Source organism: Eriocheir sinensis, chromosome 12, assembly GCF_024679095.1.
Source record: "Eriocheir sinensis breed Jianghai 21 chromosome 12, ASM2467909v1, whole genome shotgun sequence".
Classification (NCBI taxonomy): Eukaryota; Metazoa; Arthropoda; class Malacostraca; order Decapoda; family Varunidae; genus Eriocheir; species Eriocheir sinensis.
Genome location: NC_066520.1, coordinates 13,589,311 through 13,611,650, shown reverse-complemented (window position 1 = coordinate 13,611,650; position 22,340 = coordinate 13,589,311). Strand labels below are relative to the sequence as shown.

The 22,340-nt window shown below is 44.7% G+C and overlaps 2 protein-coding genes across 2 annotated transcripts in view; one reads left to right on the top strand and one right to left on the bottom strand.

Annotated features, from left to right (window-relative positions):
- The window catches only part of LOC126997441 (CB1 cannabinoid receptor-interacting protein 1-like), a 173,142-nt gene that overhangs the window by 46,474 nt on the left and 104,328 nt on the right, over nucleotides 1–22,340 (top strand). The gene's annotated exons all lie outside the window — the stretch shown is intronic.
- The window catches only part of LOC126997439 (uncharacterized), a 90,160-nt gene that overhangs the window by 55,924 nt on the left and 11,896 nt on the right, over nucleotides 1–22,340 (bottom strand). The window lies entirely within an intron of this gene.

The following is a 22,340-nucleotide window of genomic DNA, read 5'->3' as shown; positions in this document are numbered from 1 at the left end:
AGAAGGGGGAGGCCTGCCCCCAAAAAGAAAAACAAAGAGAAGGGGGAGGCCTGCCCCCAAAAAGGAAAACAAAGAGAAGGGGGAGGCCTGCCCCCAAAAAGGAAAACAAAGAGAAGGGGGAGGCCTTCCCCCAAAAAGGAAAACAAAGAGAAGGGGGAGGCCTGCCCCCAAAAAGAAAAACAAAGAGAAGGGGGAGGCCTGCCCCCAAAAAGGAATAAAAAGAGAAGGGGGAGGCCTGCCCCCAAAAAGAAAAACAAAGAGTCTGGGGAGGCCTGCCCCCAAAAAGAAAAACAAAGAGAAGGGGGAGGCCTGCCCCCAAAAAGGAACAAAAAGAGAAGGGGGAGGCCTGCCCCCAAAAAGGAAAACAAAGAGAAGGGGGAGGCCTGCCCCCAAAAAGGAAAAAAAAGAGAAGGGGGAGGCCTGCCCCCAAAAAGGAAAACAAAGAGAAGGGGGAGGCCTGCCCCCAAAAAGGAAAACAAAGAGAAGGGGGAGGCCTGCCCCCAAAAAGGAATAAAAAGAGAAGGGGGAGGCCTTCCCCCAAAAAGGAATAAAAAGAGAAGGGGGAGGCCTGCCCCCAAAAAGGAATAAAAAGAGAAGGGGACGCCTGCCCCAAAAGGAATAAAAGAGAAGGGGATGCCTTCCCCCTAAAAGCAAAAAAAAGAGAAGGGGGAGGCCTGCCCCCAAAAAGGAATAAAAAGAGAAGGGGGAGGCCTGCCCCCAAAAAGGAAAAAAAAGAGAAGGGGGAGGCCTGCCCCCAAAAAGGAACAAAAAGAGAAGGGGGAGGCCTGCCCCCAGAAGGAATAAAAGAGAAGGGGAGGCCTGCCCCAAAAAGGAATAAAGAGAAGGGGTAGGCCTGCCCCCAAAAAGAAAAAAAGAGAAGGGGGAGGCCTGCCCCCAAAAAGGAACAAAAAGAGAAGGGGGAGGCCTGCCCCCAAAAAGAGAAGGGGGAGGCCTGCCCCCAAAAAGGAACAAAAAGAGAAGGGGGAGGCCTGCCCCCAAAAAGGAAAACAAAGAGAAGGGGGAGGCCTGCCCCCAAAAAGAAAAACAAAGAGAAGGGGGAGGCCTACCCCAAAAAGAAAAAAAGAGAAGGTTGAGGCCTTCCCCCAAAAAGGAAAACAAAGAGACGGGGGTGGCCTGCCCCCAAAAAGAAAAACAAAGAGAAGGGGGAGGCCCCCAAAAAGGAACAAAGAGAAGGGGAGGCCTGCCCCAAAAAAAAAAACAAAGAGAAGGGGAGGCCTGCCCCCAAAAGGAAAAAACAAAGAAGGGGAGGCCTGCCCCAAAAAGGAACAAAGAGAAAGGGGAGGCCTGCCCCCAAAAAGGAAAACAAAGAGAAGGGGGAGGCCTGCCCCCCAAAAGGAACAAAGAGAAGGGGGAGGCCTGCCCCCAAAAAGGAACAAAAAGAGAAGGGGGAGGCCTGCCCCCAAAAAGAAAAACAAAGAGAAGGGGGAGGCCTGCCCCCCAAAATGAACAAAAAGAGAGGGGGACGCCTGCCCCAAAGGAAAACAAAGAGAAGGGGAGGCCTGCCCAAAAGGAAAAAAAGAGAAGGGGAGGCCTGCCCCAAAAAAGGAACAAAGAGAAGGGGAGGCCCCCAAAAGGAACAAAGAGAAAGGGGAGGCCTTCCCCCAAAAAGGAACAAAAAGAGAAGGGGGAGGCCTGCCCCCAAAAAGGAACAAAAAGAGAAGGGGGAGGCCTGCCCCCAAAAAGAAAAACAAAGAGAAGGGGGAGGCCTGCCCCCAAAAAGGAAAACAAAGAGAAGGGGAGGCCTTCCCAAAAGGAAAAAAAGAGAAGGGGAGGCCTGCCCAAATAGGAAAAACAAAGAGAATGGGGTGGCCTTCCCCCAAAAAGGAACAAAAAGAGAAGGGGGAGGCCTGCCCCCAAAAAGGAACAAAAAGAGAAGGGGGAGGCCTGCCCCCAAAAAGGAAAACAAAGAGAAGGGGGAGGCCTGCCCCCAAAAAGGAAAACAAAGAGAAGGGGGAGGCCTGCCCCCAAAAAGGAACAAAAAGAGAAGGGGGAGGCCTGCCCCCAAAAAGGAACAAAAAGAGAAGGGGGAGGCCTGCCCCCAAAAAGGAACAAAAAGAGAGGGGGAGGCCTGCCCCCAAATAGGAAAACAAAGAGAAGGGGGAGGCCTGCCCCCAAAAAGGAACAAAAAGAGAAGGGGGAGGCCTGCCCCCAAAAAGGAAAACAAAGAGAAGGGGGAGGCCTGCCCCCAAAAAGGAACAAAAAGAGAAGGGGGAGGCCTGCCCCCCAAAAGGAAAACAAAGAGAAGGGTGAGGCCTGCCCCAAAAGGAACAAGAGAAGGGGAGGCCTGCCCCCCAAAAGGAAAACAAAGAGAAGGGGGAGGCCTTCCCCCAAAAAGAAAAAAGAGAAGGGGGAGGCCTTCCCCCAAAAAGGAAAACAAAGAGAAGGGGGAGGCCTGCCCCCAAAAAGGAACAAAAAGAGAAGGGGGAGGCCTGCCCCCAAAAAGGAACAAAAAGAGAAGGGGGAGGCCTGCCCCCAAAAAGGAACAAAAAGAGAAGGGGGAGGCCTGCCCCCAAAAAGGAAAACAAAGAGAAGGGGGAGGCCTGCCCCCAAAAAGGAACAAAAAGAGAAGGGGGAGGCCTGCCCCCAAAAAGGAAAACAAAGAGAAGGGGGAGGCCTGCCCCCAAAAAGGAACAAAAAGAGAAGGGGGAGGCCTTCCCCCAAAAAGGAAAACAAAGAGAAGGGGGAGGCCTGCCCCCAAAAAGGAAAACAAAGAGAAGGGGGAGGCCTGCCCCCAAAAAGAACAAAAGAGAAGGGGAGGCCTGCCCCAAAAGGAAAACAAAGAGAAGGGTGAGGCCTGCCCCCAAAAAGGAACAAAAGAAGGTGAGGCCTGCCCCAAAAAGGAAAACAAAGAGAAGGGGGAGGCCTTCCCCAAAAAGGAACAAAAAGAGAAGGGGGAGGCCTTCCCCCAAAAAGGAACAAAAAGAGAAGGGGGAGGCCTGCCCCCAAAAAGGAACAAAAAGAGAAGGGGGAGGCCTGCCCCCAAAAAGGAACAAAAAGAGAAGGGGGAGGCCTGCCCCCAAAAAGGAAAAAAAAGAGAAGGGGGAGGCCTGCCCCCAAAAAGGAACAAAAAGAGAAGGGGGAGGCCTGCCCCCAAAAAGGAAAACAAAGAGAAGGGGGAGGCCTTCCCCCAAAAAGGAACAAAAAGAGAAGGGGGAGGCCTTCCCCCAAAAAGGAAAACAAAGAGAAGGGGGAGGCCTTCCCCCAAAAAGGAAAACAAAGAGAAGGGGGAGGCCTGCCCCCAAAAAGGAAAACAAAGAGAAGGGGGAGGCCTGCCCCCAAAAAGGAAAACAAAGAGAAGGGGGAGGCCTTCCCCCAAAAAGGAACAAAAAGAGAAGGGGGATGCCTTCCCCCAAAAAGGAACAAAAAGAGAAGGGGGAGGCCTGCCCCCAAAAAGGAACAAAAAGAGAAGGGGGAGGCCTTCCCCCAAACCGGAACAAAAAGAGAAGGGGGAGGCCTGCCCCCAAAAAGGAACAAAAAGAGAAGGGGGAGGCCTGCCCCCAAAAAGGAACAAAAAGAGAAGGGGGAGGCCTGCCCCCAAAAAGGAACAAAAAGAGAAGGGGGAGGCCTGCCCCCAAAAAGGAACAAAAAGAGAAGGGGGAGGCCTTCCCCCAAAAAGGAAAACAAAGAGAAGGGGGAGGCCTTCCCCCAAAAAGGAACAAAAAGAGAAGGGGGAGGCCTTCCCCCAAAAAGGAACAAAAAGAGAAGGGGGAGGCCTGCCCCCAAAAAGGAATAAAAAGAGAAGGGGAGGCCTTCCCAAAAAGGAACAAAGAGAAGGGGAGGCCTGCCCCAAAAGGAAAACAAAGAGAAGGGGAGGCCTGCCCCAAAAAGGAACAAAGAAAAGGGGAGGCCTTCCCCAAAAAGGAACAAAGAGAAGGGGAGGCCTGCCCCAAAAGGAACAAAAGAGAAAGGGGAGGCCTGCCCCAAAAGGAACAAAAGAGAAGGGGAGGCCTGCCCCAAAAAGGAACAAAAAGAAGGGGAGGCCTGCCCCAAAAAGGAACAAAAGAGAAGGGGAGGCCTGCCTCAAAAAGAAACAAAAGAGAAGGGGAGGACTTCCAAAAAAGGAACAAAGAGAAGGGGAGGCCTTCCCAAAAAGGAAAACAAAGAGAAGGGGAGGCCTGCCTCAAAAAGGAACAAAGAGAAGGGGAGGCCTTCCCAAAAAGGAAAAAACAAAGAGAAGGGGAGGCCTGCCCCAAAAAGGAACAAAAAGAGAAGGGGGAGGCCTTCCCCCAAAAAGAAAAACAAAGAGAAGGGGGAGGCCTGCCCCCAAAAAGGAATAAAAAGAGAAGGGGGAGGCCTTCCCCCAAAAAGAAAAACAAAGAGAAGGGGGAGGCCTGCCCCCAAAAAGGAATAAAAAGAGAAGGGGGAGGCCTTCCCCCAAAAAGGAAAACAAAGAGAAGGGGGAGGCCTGCCTCAAAAGGAATAAAGAGAAGGGGAGGCCTCCCCAAAAAGGAAACAAAAGAGAAGGGGAGGCCTGCCCCAAAAAGGAATAAAGAGAAGGGGAGGCCTCCAAAAGAAAAACAAGAGAAGGGGAGGCCTGCCCCAAAAGGAACAAAGAAGGGGAGGCCTGCCCCAAAAAGGAACAAAAGAGAAGGGGAGGCCTGCCCCAAAAGGAACAAAAGAGAAGGGGAGGCCTTCCCCAAAAAGGAACAAAAGAGAAGGGGAGGCCTGCCCAAAAGGAACAAAAGAGAAGGGGAGGCCTTCCCCAAAAGGAAAACAAAGAGAAGGGGAGGCCTGCCCCAAAAGGAACAAAAGAGAAGGGGAGGCCTGCCTCAAAAAGGAACAAAAGAGAAGGGGAGGCCTGCCCAAAAGGAACAAAGAGAAGGGGAGGCCTGCCTCAAAAAGGAACAAAAGAGAAGGGGAGGCCTGCCCCCAAAAAGGAACAAAAAGAGATGGGGGAGGCCTTCCCCCGAAAAGGAAAACAAAGAGAAGGGGGAGGCCTTCCCCAAAAGGAAAAAAAGAGAAGGGGAGGCCTTCCCAAAAAGGAACAAAGAGAAGGGGAGGCCTTCCCCAAAAAGGAACAAAAGAGAAGGGGAGGCCTGCCCCCAAAAGGAACAAAGAGAAGGGGGAGGCCTGCCTCAAAAAGGAACAAAAGAGAAGGGGAGGCCTGCCAAAAAGGAACAAAGAGAAGGGGAGGCCTGCCCCCAAAAAGGAACAAAAGAGAAGGGGAGGCCTGCCCCAAAAAGGAACAAAAGAGAAGGGGAGGCCTGCCCCAAAAAGGAACAAAAGAGAAGGGGAGCCTGCCCCAAAAAGGAACAAAAAGAGAAGGGGGAGGCCTTCCCCCAAATAGGAAAACAAAGAGAAGGGGGAGGCCTTCCCCCAAAAAGGAAAACAAAGAGAAGGGGGAGGCCTTCACCCCAAAAGGAACAAAAGAGAAGGGGAGGCCTGCCCCAAAAAGGAAAAAAGAGAAGGGGAGGCCTTCCCCAAAAGGAACAAAAGAGAAGGGGAGGCCTCCAAAAAGGAACAAAGAGAAGGGGAGGCCTTCCCCAAAAGGAACAAGAGAAAGGGGAGGCCTTCCCCAAAAGAGAAGGGGAGGCCTTCCCCAAAAAGGAACAAAGAGAAGGGGAGGCCTTCCCCAAAAAGGAAAAAACAAAGAGAAGGGGAGGCCTGCCCCCAAAAAGGAACAAAAAGAGAAGGGGGAGGGCTTCCCCCCAAAAGGAAAACAAAGAGAAGGGGGAGGCCTTCCCCCAAAAAGGACAACAAAGAGAAGGGGGAGGCCTGCCCCCAAAAAGGAACACAAAGAGAAGGGGAGGCCTGCCCCAAAAAGGAAAAAAAGAGAAGGGGAGGCCTTCCCCAAAAGGAAAAAAGAGAAGGGGAGGCCTGCCCCAAAAGGAAAAACAAAGAGAAGGGGAGGCCTTCCCAAAAAGAAAAAGAGAAGGGGAGGCCTGCCTCAAAAGGAAAAAAAAGAGAAGGGGGAGGCCTTCCCCAAAAAAGGAACAAAAAGAGAAGGGGGAGGCTTTCCCCCAAAAAGGAACAAAAAGAGAAGGGGAGGCCTGCCCCAAAAGGAACAAAGAGAAGGGGAGGCCTTCCCCAAAAAGGAAAAAAGAGAAGGGGAGGCCTGCCCCAAAAAGGAAAAAAGAGAAGGGGAGGCCTGCCCCAAAAGGAACAAAAGAGAAGGGGAGGCCTTCCCAAAAAGGAAAAAACAAGAGAAGGGGGAGGCCTGCCCCAAAAAGGAACAAAAGAGAAGGGGAGGCCTCCCAAAAAAGGAACAAAAGAGAAGGGGAGGCCTGCCCCAAAAGGAACAAAAAGAGAAGGGGGAGGCCTTCCCAAAAAGGAAAAAAAGAGAAGGGGAGGCCTGCCCCAAAAAGGAACAAAAGAGAAGGGGAGGCCTGCCCCAAAAAGGAACAAAAGAGAAGGGGAGGCCTGCCCCCAAAAAGGAACAAAGAGAAGGGGAGGCCTGCCCCAAAAAGGAACAAAAGAGAAGGGGAGGCCTGCCTCCAAAAAGGAACAAAAGAGAAGGGGAGGCCTGCCCCAAAAAGGAACAAGAGAAGGGGAGGCCTTCAAAAAGGAACAAAAGAGAAGGGGAGGCCTGCCCCAAAAAGGAACAAGAGAAGGGGAGGCCTTCCCAAAAAGGAACAAAAGAGAAGGGGAGGCCTGCCCCAAAAAGGAACAAAAGAGAAGGGGAGGCCTTCCCCAAAAAGGAACAAAGAGAAGGGGAGGCCTGCCCCCAAAAAGAAACAAAAAGAGAAGGGGGAGGCCTTCCCCCAAAAAGGAACAAAAAGAGAAGGGGGAGGCCTGCCCCCAAAAAGGAACAAAAAGAGAAGGGGGAGGCCTTCCCCCAAAAAGGAAAACAAAGAGAAGGGGGAGGCCTTCCCCCAAAAAGGAAAACAAAGAGAAGGGGGAGGCCTTCCTCAAAAAGGAACAAAGAGAAGGGGGAGGCCTTCCCCCAAAAAGGAACAAAAAGAGAAGGGGGAGGCCTTCCCCCAAAAAGGAACAAAAAGAGAAGGGGGAGGCCTTCCCCCAAAAAGGAAAACAAAGAGAAGGGGGAGGCCTGCCCCCAAAAAGGAACAAAAAGAGAAGGGGGAGGCCTTCCCCCAAAAAGGAAAACAAAGAGAAGGGGGAGGCCTTCCCCAAAAAAGGAACAAAAAGAGAAGGGGGAGGCCTTCCACCAAAAAGGAACAAAAAAAGAATGGGAGGCCTTCCCAAAAGGAAAAAACAAAGAGAAGGGGAGGCCTGCCTCAAAAAGGAATAAAGAGAAGGGGAGGCCTTCCCAAAAAGAAAAACAAAGAGAAGGGGAGGCCTGCCCCAAAAAGGAATAAAGAAAAGGGGAGGCCTTCCCCAAAAGAAAAAACAAAGAGAAGGGGAGGCCTGCCTCAAAAAGGAATAAAAGAGAAGGGGAGGCCTTCCAAAAAGTAAAACAAAGAGAAGGGGGAGGCCTGCCCCCAAAAAGGAATAAAAAGAGAAGGGGGAGGCCTTCCCCCAAAAAGAAAAACAAAGAGAAGGGGGAGGCCTGCCCCCAAAAAGGAATAAAAAGAGAAGGGGGAGGCCTTCCCCCAAAAAGGAAAACAAAGAGAAGGGGGAGGCCTGCCCCCAAAAAGGAATAAAAAGAGAAGGGGGAGGCCTTCCCCCAAAAAGAAAAACAAAGAGAAGGGGGAGGCCTGCCCCCAAAAAGGAACAAAAAGAGAAGGGGGAGGCCTGCCCCCAAAAAGGAACAAAAAGAGAAGGGGGAGGCCTGCCCCCAAAAAGGAACAAAAAGAGAAGGGGGAGGCCTTCCCCCAAAAAGGAACAAAAAGAGAAGGGGGAGGCCTGCCCCCAAAAAGGAACAAAAAGAGAAGGGGGAGGCCTGCCCCCAAAAAGGAACAAAAAGAGAAGGGGGAGGCCTGCCCCCAAAAAGGAACAAAAAGAGAAGGGGGAGGCCTTCCCCCAAAAAGGAACAAAAAGAGAAGGGGGAAGCCGCCCCCCAAAAAGGAACAAAAAGAGAAGGGGGAGGTCTGCCCCCAAAAAGGAACAAAAAGAGAAGGGGGAGGCCTTCCCCCAAAAAGGAAAACAAAGAGAAGGGGGAGGCCTGCCCCCATAAAGGAAAACAAAGAGAAGGGGGAGGCCTGCCCCCAAAAAGGAACAAAAAGAGAAGGGGGAGGCCTGCCCCCAAAAAGGAACAAAAAGAGAAGGGGGAGGCCTGCCCCCAAAAAGGAACAAAAAGAGAAGGGGGAGGCCTGCCCCCAAAAAGGAACAAAAAGAGAAGGGGGAGGCCTTCCCCCAAAAAGGAACAAAAAGAGAAGGGGGAGGCCTTCCCCCAAAAAGGAATAAAATGAGAGGGTGGAGGCCTCCCTCCAGAAAGTAAACATTGCTTAACTACTATTGATAAATAATAAATAGTATCATTCTTTTAACGGAATTAAATACTGAAAACCTTAAAGTTGGTACCTAAAAGTTATTAGTGGTTGTGGCTTTTGTTTTGTGTGTATGAACAATATCCCTCACCCTCTAGTAAAGAAATGGATTAAAAGATTTACATGATTGGAATTATGTACTTAAAATGTAACGTTTTAAGGAATATTATTGAAATATTTTCCCTTATTAGTAAGATACAGTTTTAACGATCTCTAACCCATCCAGCACCTACACTAATGACCTTGGTTGTGAGTGATAACGTTATCGCTGTGGTTTGAAAGGAATTACTAACTTCACCTTAACTGCATTAACATTCTCTGCGGGGCATGTCTGGAGCGGCGGAGAAATAAAGGTGCGAAGAACTCTAAGGAAAAATACACAGTTTTGAAGAAGAGAAAGAAAAAGTTGATGAATGGGACGATGAACCATGGTAATGACGATATTAATTATTAAAATATTTATAATGATAATAATAAAAATAATAATAATAATAATAATAATAATAATAATAATAATAATAATAATAATAATAATAATAATAATAATGATAATATTGACAAAAATAATAATGATAATGATAATAATGATAATAAAAAATGATAATAATAAAAATCATAATAATAATAATATGAAGAAGAAAAAGTCGGCGCGCAGCCCATTTATTTGATGCTCCTCCATTTTGGTAAAGTTTTAAGGTAAAGTTGACGGCACACGTACAGCTGCGCGTATCCTCGGTGCTCGTCTTTGTCAACCTGCGCCTTGAGTTACCACAGTTCACCTTCTCCAGGTTTCCGCAGGTAGGTTACCCTTTTATCACCCAGCACGAAAGGGAGGATGAACAGCTGGATGAGGTGCACGCCGACTAACCGGAACGGGATTCGAACTTGGGCCCTCAGATTCGTAGCTAGGCACCTGCACCGCACACTGAAGAGGGATAGGCTAACTATATCAGGGCCGTAATTTCGGGGAGGCAAGAAGGGCTACAGCTTCTCAATGTTTTCTATATCGGCCTCAAAATACCCCTAAAAGTGCTACTTAAAAAAAAAATCAAAGAACTGCGCATGTTGCTTCGCTCGCCACCCTTCTCCTCCCACCATTCCTCATGAACCAATGATGCCCTCCAGCCCTCCTTAGAAATCTGTCAAAATTACGGGGCTGGTTACGGATGACCAAAATTTACAAACGTACTTATCAACAGTTATGTGGCTGACTATATAGTTGGGCTTTTTACTTCGATTTTTGGGACGAGTTAGCAAGAAGTGTTGGATTTTCACAGTTAAGTCGACATATTACAAACAAAGTCGTAATAACTGATGTAGAAAAATCAGCAAAACCACCTAACCGCGCCTTGAAAAGCAGGTCAGAAAGACAAATCAACCTAACTAACAACTAACCGCGCCTTGAAAAACAGGTTAGAAAGACAAATCAACAAAACAAACAACTAACCGCGCCTTGAAAAACAGGTTAGAAAGACAAATCAACCTAACTAACAACTAACCGCGCCTTGAAAAACAGGTTACATAGGCAAATCAACCTAACTAACAACTAACCGCGCCTTGAAAAACAGGTTACATAGGCAAATCAACCTAACTAACAACTAACCGCGCCTTGAAAAACAGGTTACAAAGACAAATCAACCTAACTAACAACTAACCACGCCTTGAAAAACAGGTTACAAAGACAAATCAACCTAACTAACAACTAACCACGCCTTGAAAAACAGGTTACAAAGACAAATCAACCTAACTAACAATTAACCGCGCCTTGAAAAACAGGTTACAAAGACAAATCAACAAAACAAACAACTAACCGCGCCTTGAAAAACAGGTTACAAAGACAAATCAACCTAACTAACAACTAACCGCGCCTTGAAAAACAGGTTACAAAGACAAATCAACAAAACAAACAACTAACCACGCCTTGAAAAACAGGTTACAAAGACAAATCAACCTAACTAACAATTAACCGCGCCTTGAAAAACAGGTTACAAAGACAAATCAACCTAACTAACAACTAACCACGCCTTGAAAAACAGGTTACAAAGACAAATCAACAAAACAAACAACTAACCACGCCTTGAAAAACAGGTTACAAAGACAAATCAACCTAACTAACAACTAACCACGCCTTGAAAAACAGGTTACAAAGACAAATCAACCTAACTAACAATTAACCGCGCCTTGAAAAACAGGTTACAAAGACAAATCAACAAAACAAACAACTAACCGCGCCTTGAAAAACAGGTTACAAAGACAAATCAACCTAACTAACAACTAACCGCGCCTTGAAAAACAGGTTACAAAGACAAATCAACAAAACAAACAACTAACCACGCCTTGAAAAACAGGTTACAAAGACAAATCAACCTAACTAACAATTAACCGCGCCTTGAAAAACAGGTTACAAAGACAAATCAACCTAACTAACAACTAACCACGCCTTGAAAAACAGGTTACAAAGACAAATCAACAAAACAAACAACTAACCACGCCTTGAAAAACAGGTTACAAAGACAAATCAACCTAACTAACAATTAACCGCGCCTTGAAAAACAGGTTACAAAGACAAATCAACAAAACAAACAACTAACCGCGCCTTGAAAAACAGGTTACAAAGACAAATCAACCTAACTAACAACTAACCACGCCTTGAAAAACAGGTTACAAAGACAAATCAACAAAACAAACAACTAACCACGCCTTGAAAAACAGGTTACAAAGACAAATCAACAAAACAAACAACTAACCGCGCCTTGAAAAACAGGTTACAAAGACAAATCAACAAAACAAACAACTAACCGCGCCTTGAAAAACAGGTTACAAAGACAAATCAACCTAACTAACAACTAACCGCGCCTTGAAAAACAGGTTACATAGGCAAATCAACCTAACTAACAACTAACCGCGCCTTGAAAAACAGGTTACAAAGACAAATCAACAAAACAAACAACTAACCGCGCCTTGAAAAACAGGTTACAAAGACAAATCAACCTAACTAACAATTAACCGCGCCTTGAAAAACAGGTTACAAAGACAAATCAACCTAACTAACAACTAACCGCGCCTTGAAAAACAGGTTACAAAGACAAATCAACCTAACTAACAACTAACCGCGCCTTGAAAAACAGGTTACAAAGACAAATCAACAAAACAAACAACTAACCGCGCCTTGAAAAACAGGTTACAAAGACAAATCAACCTAACTAACAACTAACCGCGCCTTGAAAAGCAGGTTACAAAGACAAATCAACCTAACTAACAACTAACCGCGCCTTGAAAAACAGTTTACAAAGACAAATCAACAAAACAAACAACTAACCGCGCCTTGAAAAACAGGTTACAAAGACATATCAACCTAACTAACAACTAACCGCGCCTTGAAAAACAGGTTACAAAGACATATCAACCTAACTAACAACTAACCGCGCCTTGAAAAACAGGTTACATAGGCAAATCAACCTAACTAACAACTAACCGCGCCTTGAAAAACAGGTTACAAAGACATATCAACCTAACTAACAACTAACCGCGCCTTGAAAAACAGGTTACAAAGACAAATCAACCTAACTAACAACTAACCGCGCCTTGAAAAACAGGTTACAAAGACAAATCAACAAAACAAACAACTAACCGCGCCTTTGAAAAACAGGTTACAAAGACAAATCAACCTAACTAACAATTAACTCTTTGAAAAACAGTTTACAAAGACAAATCAACAAAACAAACAACTAACCGCGCCTTTGAAAAACAGGTTACAAAGACAAATCAACCTAACTAACAACTAACCGCGCCTTTGAAAACAGGTTACAAAGACATATCAACCTAACTAACAACTAACTGCGCCTTGAAAAACAGGTTACATAGGCAAATCAACCTAACAACAACTAACCGCGCCTTGAAAAACAGTTTACAAAGACAAATCAACCTAACTAACAACTAACCGCGCCTTTGAAAAACAGGTTACATAGGCAAATCAACCTAACTAACAACTAACCGCGCCTTTGAAAAACAGGTTACAAAGACATATCAACCTAACTAACAACTAACCGCGCCTTGAAAACAGGTTACAAAGACAAATCAACCTAACCAACAACTAACCGCGCTTGAAAAACAGGTTACAAAGACATATCAACCTAACTAACAACTAACCGCGCTTTGAAAAACAGGTTATAGGCAAATCAACCTAACTAACAACTAACCGCGCCTTGAAAACAGGTTACAAAGACATATCAACCTAACTAACAACTAACCGCGCCTTGAAAACAGGTTACAAAGACATATCAACCTAACTAACAACTAACCGCGCCTTTGAAAAACAGGTTACAAAGACAAATCAACCTAACTAACAACTAACCGCGCCTTGAAAAACAGGTTACAAAGACAAATCAACAAAACAAACAACTAACTGCGCCTTTGAAAACAGGTTACAAAGACAAATCAACCTAACTAACAATTAACCACGCCTTGAAAAACAGTTTACAAAGACAAATCAACAAAACAAACAACTAACCGCGCCTTGAAAAACAGGTTACAAAGACAAATCAACCTAACTAACAACTAACCGCGCCTTGAAAAACAGTTTACAAAGACAAATCAACAAAACAAACAACTAACCGCGCCTTGAAAAACAGGTTACAAAGACAAATCAACAAAACAAACAACTAACCGCGCCTTGAAAAACAGGTTACAAAGACATATCAACCTAACTAACAACTAACCGCGCCTTGAAAAACAGGTTACAAAGACAAATCAACCTAACTAACAATTAACCGCGCCTTGAAAAACAGGTTACAAAGACAAATCAACAAAACTAACAACTAACCGCGCCTTGAAAAACAGGTTACAAAGACAAATCAACCTAACTAACAACTAACCGCGCCTTGAAAAACAGGTTACAAAGACAAATCAACCTAACTAACAACTAACCGCGCCTTGAAAAACAGGTTACAAAGACAAATCAACCTAACTAACAACTAACCGCGCCTTGAAAAACAGGTTACATAGGCAAATCAACCTAACTAACAACTAACCGCGCCTTGAAAAACAGGTTACAAAGACATATCAACCTAACTAACAACTAACCGCGCCTTGAAAAACAGGTTACAAAGACAAATCAACCTAACTAACAACTAACCGCGCCTTGAAAAACAGGTTACAAAGACATATCAACCTAACTAACAACTAACCGCGCCTTGAAAAACAGGTTACATAGGCAAATCAACCTAACTAACAACTAACCGCGCCTTGAAAAACAGGTTACAAAGACATATCAACCTAACTAACAACTAACCGCGCCTTGAAAAACAGGTTACAAAGACATATCAACCTAACTAACAACTAACCGCGCCTTGAAAAACAGGTTACAAAGACAAATCAACCTAACTAACAACTAACCGCGCCTTGAAAAACAGGTTACAAAGACAAATCAACAAAACAAACAACTAACCGCGCCTTGAAAAACAGGTTACAAAGACAAATCAACCTAACTAACAACTAACCGCGCCTTGAAAAACAGGTTACAAAGACAAATCAACAAAACAAACAACTAACCGCGCCTTGAAAAACAGGTTACAAAGACAAATCAACCTAACTAACAACTAACCGCGCCTTGAAAAACAGTTTACAAAGACAAATCAACAAAACAAACAACTAACCGCGCCTTGAAAAACAGGTTACAAAGACAAATCAACAAAACAAACAACTAACCGCGCCTTGAAAAACAGGTTACAAAGACATATCAACCTAACTAACAACTAACCGCGCCTTGAAAAACAGGTTACAAAGACAAATCAACCTAACTAACAACTAACCGCGCCTTGAAAAACAGGTTACAAAGACAAATCAACCTAACTAACAACTAACCGCGCCTTGAAAAACAGGTTACAAAGACAAATCAACCTAACTAACAACTAACCGCGCCTTGAAAACAGGTTACAAAGACAAATCAACCTAACTAACAACTAACCGCGCCTTGAAAACAGGTTACAAAGACATATCAACCTAACTAACAACTAACCGCGCCTTGAAAAACAGGTTACAAAGACAAATCAACATAACAAACAACTAACCGCGCCTTGAAAAACAGGTTACAAAGACAAATCAACCTAACTAACAACTAACCGCGCCTTGAAAAACAGTTTACAAAGACAAATCAACAAAACAAACAACTAACCGCGCCTTTGAAAACAGGTTACAAAGACAAATCAACAAAACAAACAACTAACCGCGCTTGAAAAACAGGTTACAAAGACATATCAACCTAACTAACAACTAACCGCGCCTTGAAAAACAGGTTACAAAGACAAATCAACCTAACTAACAACTAACCGCGCCTTGAAAAACAGGTTACAAAGACAAATCAACCTAACTAACAACTAACCGCGCCTTGAAAAACAGGTTACAAAGACAAATCAACCTAACTAACAACTAACCGCGCCTTGAAAAACAGGTTACAAAGACAAATCAACCTAACTAACAACTAACCGCGCCTTGAAAAACAGGTTACATAGGCAAATCAACCTAACTAACAACTAACCGCGCCTTGAAAAACAGGTTACATAGGCAAATCAACCTAACTAACAACTAACCAAGCCTCGAAAAGCTGTCCAAAAAAGACAGATCAAAGCCAAACTATTGTTGATGAAGACTAACACGACGTTTAAATAATCAGACGAGAATTTAAACACCTCCATCACATCTAGGGAGCTTGTTTGATTTATATAGAGATGTCAGATAGCAAAGCCGCATAGAGAATGTTGAGGCTTACGGCAAACACACGACATTTACGGGCTTCCAAGACGAGGTGCTTGGCTTCGGTGTTTAGTGTCGGTAAAACAGGCTGTCAGGATGAGTAGCGGGAAGGAGAGGCTCAGAGGAGTGTGTTTCTTCGTCTCCTTTCCTCCAGTACGATCACACACCCAACACACATTACTAACACCCAAGAGTCTATATACCCGACACACACAACACACATACACTAACACACACGAGTCTATATACCCAACACCCACAACACATATATACTAACACTCACAAGCCTATATACCAAACACACACAACACATATTTACTAACACACATGAGCCTATATACCCAACAAGGAACAAAAAGAGAAGGGGGAGGCCTAACCTAACCTAACTTAACCTAACCTAACTTAACACTTTATACTAACCTTTACCCATATACATATACGAACTAACTTATATACCCAACACACATATACTAACACATACGAACCTATATAAACAACACACACGCACACTCTCACGTCCTTTCGTAGTCTTTTCTTTTCTTAGCTGTTTTTTTTAGCTTTTTTGTGTCTTTCGTAGCTTTTTTTTCGTTTTTTTTAGCGTTTTCATTTTTTGCAGCTCTTTTTTTATCTCTCTTCTCCGGCCAAATCCATTCCTTAACTCAGGGTCTCTTATCACTTAATCAATTTATCTATCTATCTATCTATCCACCTTTCCACCCTCGAAACCCACCCATCCACACACCCTCCACCTCCTCTCCTTCACCCAACCACCCTTAGCCCCCCTTCATCCAGTCACCCATCCCTACACCCAGCCCTTCACCCACACCCCCAGCCCCCCCCCTTCATCCAGTCACCCACCCTTACACCCTCAGCCCCCCACTTCATCCAGTCATCCATCCTTACACCCAGCCCTTCACCCCCCGCTCAGCCCCCCCCCCTTCATCCAGCCACCTCCACACCCACCCAATCACAAACCCTCTCCACCCACCCACCCCTTCACCCGTCCAACTTTACCCACCCTTTTATCCACCCACCCCTTCACCCATCCACCCTCACCCCATCTTCAGCCAGCCTCCTTTCTCACCTCCGCAATCATAAACCCTTGCCACTCCCCCCTCCCCATCGCCCCCCTTCACCCCTCCTCCCCCTTTCCCCTCGTCGCGGTTTGTGGAGTCTCGGTAATCTGGTTGGCGTCCCACAATGCATCGCGACGCCCTTTTTGTGTCCCCTTGTGCCGTGGGTCGCGCGTGAGGACGGTGCCGAGCAGGGACGGGACATGCCCTGACGAAGGAGGAGGATGAGGATGAGGATGAGGATGAGGTGGAGGTGGATGGGAGCAGAAGAAAGAGGAGAACAAAACGATAGCAAAGAAAGAGAGGAGTTGTAAAGAGAGGGACGAACAGGGGTGGTACAAATAGGAAAGAAGGAAGAATGGAAAGGACAGAAAGGAGGAGGGACGGAAAGACAGAAACAACAACAACAACAACAAAAATAACATCTCAGCAACATCAATAACAACGAAGACTATGGCAAAGGAGAAAACAAAGAAAGAAAGAGGAAAAAGGGTTGATTTATATATAGGAACTGGGATAGGATGATGATTACGAAGGAAGAGACGAAGGAAAAGGATGGGGATGATATAGCAAAGAAAGAGAATGAAGGATAGGAGAAGGAGGGAGATGAGTGGACTGAAGGTGGAAAAATGGGTTAATGAAGAAGAAGGGTTGGGAGGAGAAAAAAAAATGCCAGGGAGGAAAAAGTTAAAGAAGATGAGAAATAGTGTAACAAATAAAAGGAGCAAGTTTTTGTGGTAGAGTAAAGAAGATGAAAGAAAGAAGAGGAGGAGGAATTAGAAGAAGGAGGAGGATGAAAAGGTGAAGGAAAGGAACGGAAAGGTAAGGAAAAGAATGAGGAAAAGTGACAGGGAATAAAGTTTAGGAGAATGACCTGGGAAAACACTATGAAGAGGAGGAGGAGGAGGAGGAGGAGGAGGAAGAAGGAGGAGGAAGAAGGAGGAGGAGGAGGCTGAAGGCAAGAAAATGCTAAAAAGAGAACATGAACAGGAGCCAGAGAAAGGAAAACAGAGAGAAAAAAAGAAAATAAACAGGAAGAAGAAGACAACGAGGAGGAGGAGGAGGAGGAGGAGGAGGAGGAGGTGCTAATGTAGTCCAAATTTTCCTCCTAAACGTCAAAAGTCTGTTTGTTTTTCGTTCACTTCCTTAATTAGTGTGTGTGTGTGTGTGTGTGTGTGTGTGTGTGTGTGTGTTGGTCCTTTTTTCTCTTATCTTTATTTTCTTTGTCTAATAATCTGTATATCTGCTCTCTCTCTCTCTCTCTCTCTCTCAGCATTTTCAGACATCTCTCTTATCCTTTTCTTCCTCCTCTTTATCACAGTCCCCCATCGTTCCACTTTCTCTTACACATTTTTCTTCGCTATCGCTTCACAATCTTCTATAATTACTCTCTTTCCTTCTCTCTCGCTCCAAACTATATTCTGCCACAAAATTGTTTCCCGCCCGGTACGTCAACGCGAATGACCTTCAAACGACACTCCCTATTATTTTCGTCGCACATTCCTCTCTCTCTCTCTCTCTCTCTCTCTCTCTCTCTCAAATAATGCGAGACAGAAGGATGGAGTGAGTCAACTTTACTCCTCTTCTTCCTTCTCTCTCTCCCTTCCTTCCTTCCTTCTTTCCTGTCTTTATTCTTTCCCTTTCTTCATTCCCCTCCTTCCTTTCTCCCTCCCCGCCTTATTTTTTTCCTTCCCTCCCTTCCTTTCTTCCTTTCCGCCTTCATTTTTTCCTTCCCTTTCTTCCTTTCTTCCTCCTCGCCTTCATTTCTTCCTTCCCTTCCTTCCTTCTTTCACTATTTCATTTTCTCGTCGCTCTCCTCTGCTATTCCTCCTCCTCCTCATGGGGCTTCGCGAGCATTGTTTAGACTCAATTATTCACAAACACATCTTGACCACCTGTCACCCCCTGTTCACCTGCTTCCTCCTCTCACCTCCTCCTCCTCCTCCTTTACTCCTCTCCACTCTCCTCCCCTCGATCTCTCTCCTCCTCGTCTGCTATTCTCTCCACTTCTCTTCCTCCAATTCGTTTTTCCTCCTCTCCTGCCTTCTCTCCTTCTTCTATCTTCTTCCACTCCACATGCCTCTCATCCGCATATTTCTCCTAATCAGTTGTCTTTTCCTCCCCAGCCATCTCCTTCCTTTCCTTCCTACTACTCCCTTCGTTTGCTTTCTATCTTCTCATTTCTTTCCTTTTCTTCCACTCTGCTTCTCCTCACCCCCCTTTCTTCTTCACCCCGTACCTTCTTGATTCTTAACCTTTTCTCTTCACCCACATTTCACTCCTCTCTTCTTTTAACCTCGTTCCACTTCTTCCTAACCCTCCCCTTTTTTCCTCCACTCCTTTCCTTCACAAACTCTCCGCTCCTACCTTGCCTGACCTCTTAACCTCCGACCCTACCACGCCCTGCCAAGACGAAGGACCAACGATGAAGGAGAAGCAGGACCAGGAAGAGGAGGACGGGGAGGAGGAGGAGGAGGAGGAGGAGGAGGAGGAGGAGCTTAAAGGGACGGGATGGAGGAGAGGAAGCTTGAATATTCGAGTGGAAGGGCGTGGCAGCAGGGAAGATGAGGCTGGTAACTGGAAGGCAGAATCACACATACACAGACACACAGACACACATTCACACACATAGACGTACTCGGTGCCATACTCGAGTGTACGATGAGAGGCACAGGTTTTTGAGTGCCAATAAGATGGATACCAAAGATTAGATGGATTCATGGATAGGGAGGATAGGTGGAGTTAGGTTTGTGTTAGGTGCCCCGTGTTAGCTGACAAGCCCATACTAGAGACTCCTTATGCTCTTTTGTTTTCTGCGTTGCGTACAATCATTCATTCATACAGTCATACACGAAGACATTCACACAGTTATACATGCAGTTATACACTCAGCCATACGCACAGCCCTCAGAACAGCCTTTCTTTTTTACAGTAAAGAAAACAGCTCAAGGGCAAAAACAAAAAAGCCCATTCAGCACTATTTCTATAAGAGCAAATCTATCATCCACACAACCATGCATCCAGAAAAGTCTTGTGTGTTCCGATTGTTTTATTTTGTTTTAGTGTGTGTTGGGTGTCAGAAAGGTTCCTCAGGTGTTAGTATTGGGACAGGTGTACTTAGCAAATTGAAGGTAATGATGAGGATTGGGATTTGTCTAACTTTCTCACCGTACATCATCACCATCTCATCCTCATCGTCTTCGCCTCCACCATCCTCCTCTTCCTCCTCATCCTAATTGTCGTACTTTTCCTCTAATGATATCACTTACATTCTTTTTTTTCATCGATTTTCATTTCAAATTTTTACCGTTTTCCTATAAACAGTTGATAATAATTAAGGTGTGCTGGCGGTGCTCACGAAATTAGTAAATGTGTTGAGAAATAAAAGATGATTTTGCATTTCTTTTCCACTACGTTGGTTTTATTATCTTACTTTATTTAACTTTATTTATTTCATTGTGCGTGTTCATTGTACATTCAATTTCGTTTTCATTTGAATTTGCAACAAAACTTTCGCCTTAAGCGCAATAGCCATCATGAATTCCTAATAGATGAGGCCATTTGCATTCCTACTGGCTTATTGAACTACTCTATTTGTTTATTCATGCTTGTACTTATTCATACATTTAATCTCATTTAAGTTTGTAATGGTAAAACTTTAATCTTAACGCAATAGCCAACATGAATTACTAAAAGACGTGACAATTTGCAAATTTTCTTAACTATCGCATTCACTTATATAAACTTACACTAATACACTTATTGAATCTCCTCGTTGGGGTTTGTAAGATAAAAAATAATAACCAATAAAAACAATCGTGAATTAATAAAAAAGATGTGACCGTTTGCATACTTCTTTAACTATCATATATATTAACTGAATTTCATTAAAGTTCCCAATAGCAAAACCCAATATCGACAATGATTATATGGCGATAATTCATGTGTTTTCCTTTAAGGCTTTATTTATCTTACTTATTTATCGACAGGTTTCATTCTATCCCATCCTATCCTATCCCTTCCTTTCAATCCCCTTTTCCATTCATCTTTTATTCTCGATCCTTTTCCTCTAATTTCCCTTCTCAAACACCCTCCTTTTCCTTCATTTTCCCTTCGTAGTCTACCCAATCCCATCCCATACTGTCCTTTCCTTTCCATCCCCTTTCCGTTTTTTCTCTTCAATCCTTTTCCTTTCTTATTTCCCTTCTCACCCTAACCTTCCCTTTCCGTCCCTTTCCCTTCCTAGTCTAGTCCATCCCATCCCATACATTCCTTTCCCTTCTCAATTCCCTTTCCATCTTTCAATACTTTTCCTTATCATTTCCCTTCTCATCCTAACCTTCCCTTTCCGTCCCTTTCCCTTTCTAGTCTAGTCCATCCCATCCCATACATTCCTTTCCTTTTTCAATATTCTTTCTATCTTTTAATTCTTTTCCTTTCTATTTCCCTTTTCATCCTCACCCTCACTTTCCTTCCGTTCCCCTTCGTAACCTAGCCCATCCCACCCCATGTTTTCCTTTCCTTCCACTTCCCTTCCTAATCTACCCCATCCAATCATATACTTTCCTTTTCTTTTAATTCTCTTTCCATCTTTCACTCCTTTTCCCTATTCCTCTTCTCGTCGTAGCCTTTCATTTCCTTCCGCTCTCTGTCCTATTTACACTACATAGGCTGCATCTCCTTCTCTGGGTCGGCAAAAGAATAAAACTTTGAGTTCAAACGTAATATCAACCATGAATATAACACGTTGATAATTCACCTGTCCCCCTCTTCTGCCAGGTGTCTCCCATTCTCCCTCAACCTCCAGCGAGCATTGTCCGCCGTGCATTCCCTCCGATCATAACACTCAGCCCAACGACTCACTGTTTTCTTCCCTGCACTCCTAACGGCTCTCCATCAGCGCGCTTTTATCAATAGACAACCTAATACTCGGGCGGCACGAATAATATTACCATCAGCGACTGCCACTGTCTCTCTCTCTCTCTCTCTCTCTCTCTCTCTCTCTCTCTCTCTCTCTCTCTCTGCTTGGTTGTTTGCTTGTTTGCTTGTTTGTATTGGTTCAGACGCGTGGCAGTTATTGTTTCCCCTTTGTGTTACTCTGTGTTGCGCTGTGTTGTGTTGTGTTGTGTGTGTGCGGAGTGTTATGTAAGAACAGGCTGATCACAAACGCAAAGGAAATAACACACAAACACACACAATCAACACACTCAACACCATCACAATACATTGCATACTTTTTTTTTTTTAACGCTGAGCATATCCATCAGAGAAGCTTTGCCCAACATTCACTAAATACCTCATTGATCGGTCTTTTCATTTGTGTGTAGAGGAAAATAAAAATAAACACACATCCCAGTCTACCCATTCATCCGTTTCAATGAGTATGAAAATAAAATAAAAAATACACTAATCTATTCACCCCTTTCCATTCATCCCTATCCTTTCATTCCTTCATTACATACCTATTCTATCTCCGCAGGTAGAAATTAATCAATAAACCGAAATTAGAAGCAAAAAGCAAAGAAAAGGTTGACAAAACAATCCCAGAAAACTGACAGGAGAGTGAAAGGGAGAAAGATCGATGTACCAGAAGACAGACAGACCGGCCGACAGACTAAATGATAGAGACTCCGGTGAAAAGACAGACCCAAAAATGGAATTGAATGGAGCAAAAAAGAAAGGGTGATGGATGAGGAGAGACAAGACGTGTAAATGGAGGAAGGGAGGGAGGGAAGGAGGAAGGAAGGAAAGGAGGAAGAAACAACATTAGGCGGAAAATTAGGAAAGGGGAGAAGATGGATTTTAGTTGAGAGAGAAAGAGCGAGAGAGAGAGAGAGAGAGAGAGAGAGAGAGAGAGAGAGAGAGAGAGAGAGAGAGAGAGAGAGAGAGAGAGAGAGTAGGAACACAGAACAATTACAATAAGGAAGATAATAGTGATAAAACATGGATATCGAACTCTCTCTCTCTCTCTCTCTCTCGTTGTTTTGGCAAAGGAGAAGACAAACAAGGAATCATACTAAAGCACATACAATAGATTTAAGATTATTGGCTGCCAGATGTTGTGTGTGAGAGAGAGAGAGAGAGAGAGAGAGAGAGAGAGAGAGAGAGAGAGAGAGAGAGAGTAAATAAAAGAGCAAATTGGAGATAAAAGGAAACTCGCCGAAGAGAA